Genomic DNA, 3,491 nt, shown 5'->3' on the forward strand with positions numbered 1-3,491 from the left:
GCATAGCACACTTCATGGTTTAGAGATATAGAGAATTTTAGAGTTTTTTTTAATTTTATTTGTTTATAAATGAGAAATTTATATTATATTAAAAATGAGTATAGAGAGTAGATGGCAACTGCTTTCGGGTCCTCGGCCTCTCATCGGGTTCCAAAGCGACTGAGGTCGGACCTCCCTCTCATTGCATGCTGCAAGTGTGAGGAGAAGATTGTGATGGAGTACCGGGTGAGGAAGGAGTGTCCCAACAAGGGCCGTATCTTCTACAAGTGTCCGGATCGCAATGTGAGTTATTTTGTCGCATTTGATGATTATGGTTAATTTATACTATTTTCATGATGATTGTGATTAAAGTTCTAATTTTTTGTTTTAATTTCAGTGGGATGGCACTGGATGTTCAGGCTGGTACTGGGAGGAAGACGTATGTTGAACACGTGCAAAACTCTCTTGCATAGGCGGCTACGGCGGCTGATGAGGCAGTGATCCTGCGGAAGAAGCCCATAGATGTTGAACAAACGCATGATCTGTCTATTTTAGTTGGGATTAGGTCGTCGAAATCCTTATGCTGCTGAAGTGCATTTTAGCTTTAGTTTTTTAGTGGTAGTTGGGATTGTCTACATTGTAGCGAGACTTTCATAAATTAATACCTTGTGTGGTGGCATGCATGTCGTATAATTAACTAATTATGTTCTAGGTTTTAATATGGTATGTATGTCATGTAATGCAAGATGAGCCGGCATTGGATGTACAATATTGATCGCCGCTCCCAAGAGTTCATTGAGGGCGTGCATTCTTTCTTACGTGTGGCCGAGGCAAACAAATCGATGGTTTCATGTGCTGCCCATGTGCCATATGTAAGAATTTGAAGGAATATGCTAGCTCAAGGAGTCTTCATTCACACTTGTTGAAGTCGGGTTTCATGCCAAACTATATTTGTTGGACGAAGCACGAGAAACCGGGGGTTGTAATGGAAGAAGGTGAAGAAGAACAATGGGACGATGATGACATTATTGCTGAATATGGTGCCTTCAATGATACTGCAATGGGGAAGCTGAAGAAGAGGTAGGGGCAGAAGATGAGCCCGCTGATGATCTTGGTCAGGCCATTCGTGACGCACAAAGAGAATGCGAAAGTGAAAAGGAGAAGATCAAGTTCGAGCGCATGCTAGAGGATCACAAGAAATTGCTATACCCAACTTGTGATGCGGGGCAGAAAAAGTTGGGTACCACACTGGAATTGCTGCAATGGAAGGCAAAGAATGGTGTATCTGACAAGGAATTTGGGGAGTTACTGAAAATCCAAAAGAAGATGCTTCCGAAGGATAACGAATTGCCCGCCACTACGTACGAAGCAAAACAGGTAGTCTGCCCTTTGGGATTAGAATCCAGAAGATACATGCATGTCCTAATGACTGCATCCTCTACCGTGGCGAGGAGTACTGAGAAGTTAGATGCATGCCCGGTATGTCATGCATCGCGGTATAAGATCAGGCGAGATGACCCTGGTGATGTTGAGGGCGAACGTCCCACGAAGAAAATCCCTGCCAAGATTATGTGGTATGCTCCTATAATACCACGCTTGAAACGTCTGTTCAGAAACAAAGACCATGCAAAGTTGTTGCGATGGCACAAAGAAGACCGTAAGGTAGACAATATGTTGAGACACCCTGCTGATGGGTCCTAGTGGAGAGCAATCGATAGAGAATTCCTGGAGTTTGCAAATGACGCAAGAAACTTAAGGTTTGCTTTAAGTACGATGGTATGAATCCTTTCGGGGAGCAGAGCAGTAGTCATAGCACTTGGCCTGTTACTCTATGTATCTACAACCTTCCTCCCTGGTTATGCATGAAGCGTAAGTTTATTATGATGCCAGTGCTCATCCAAGGCCCAAGGCAACCTGGCAACGACATCGATGTGTACCTGAGGCCACTAGTTGAAGAACTTCTACTTTTGTGGAACAGACCAGGTAGTACGTGTGTGTGGATGAGCACAAACAGGAGCACTTTGACCTGCGAGCATTGTTGTTCGTAACAATCAATGATTGGCCTGCTCTAAGTAATCTTTCAGGACAATCAAACAAGGGATATAATGCATGCACACACTGTTTCGATGACATTAAAGGTATATTCTTGAAAAAATGTCGAAAGGTCGTGTACCTTGGCCATCATTCGATTTCTTCCTACGAATCACCCCCTAAGAAAGAAAGGCAAGTCATTTTAAAGGTAAGGCAGACCACCAGACCAAGCCGGGCAACCGAACTGGTGAGGATGTACTCAATATGGTCAAGGATGTGAAAGTAGTATTTGGAAAGGCACATGGCAGCGAACCTGTTCCGAACGACAGCGACGGTCACGCACCCATGTGGAAGAAGAAGTCCATATTTTGGGAGCTACCCTATTGGCAAGTCTAGAGGTCCGTAGCGCGATCGACGTGATGCACCTGACGAAGAATCTTTGTGTGAACCTGCTAGGCTTCATAGGGTGTGTATGGGAAGCCTAAGGACACACTTGAAGCACGACAGGACCTGCGGTGTTTGAAAGAACGAGACAACCTATATCTAGAGAAGACAGATGATGGACGCCATTACTTAAGTCCTGCCAGCTACACTCTTAGCAAAGAAGAGAAGGAAAGCATGTTTGAATGCCTAGCAAGCATCAAGGTACCATCTGGATTCTCCTCGAATATAAAGGGTATAATAAATGTGCCAGAGAAGAAATTCCTAAACTTAAGTCCCATGACTGCCACGTGCTCATGACGCAATTGCTTCTAGTTACATTAAGATGAATTCTACCTCCAAATGTACGTCTAGCCACCGTGAAGCTATGTGCATTCCTCAATGCAATTTCTCAGAAGGCAATCGATCCAATGGATCTAGCTAAACTACAGAATGATGTGGTTCAATGTCTTGTCAGCTTTGAGTTGGTGTTCCCTCCTTCCTTCTTTAATATCATGACACACCTCCTAGTTCACCTGGTCAAGGAGATTAGCATTCTCGGTCCTGTGTTCCTGCACAACATGTTCCCCTTTAAGAGGTTCATGGGAGTACTAAAGAAATATGTTCACAACCATGCTCGGCCAGAAGGAAGCATCGCTAAGGGCTATGGAACAGAGGAGGTCATTGAGTTTTGTGTTGACTTTATTCCCGACTTTGACCCAATTGGTGTTCCTGAATCACGACACGAGGGGAGACTAAGTGGAAAGGGGACACTAGGAGAAGAAACCATATATTGGTACGTAGGACAATTATTTTAATAAAGCACACTACACAGTTCTGCAAAACTCTTCTTGGTGGATCCGTATATAGAGACACATAAAGAGTTGCTCCGATCCGAGTTTCTAGGGAAGTCTGAAGCTTGGATTACGCGTCAGCACATGGAAACTTTCAGCGACTGGTTGCGAAAAGAATGTCAGGGTTATGAGAGTATTGATGAGCAATTGTATTTGTTGGCTAGGCAGCCATCGTGGTATATCCTCACATACAAAGGGTACGAGATA

The sequence above is a fragment of the Miscanthus floridulus genome, unplaced genomic scaffold (genome assembly GCF_019320115.1).
Source record: "Miscanthus floridulus cultivar M001 unplaced genomic scaffold, ASM1932011v1 fs_626_4_5, whole genome shotgun sequence".
NCBI lineage: Eukaryota > Viridiplantae > Streptophyta > Magnoliopsida > Poales > Poaceae > Miscanthus > Miscanthus floridulus.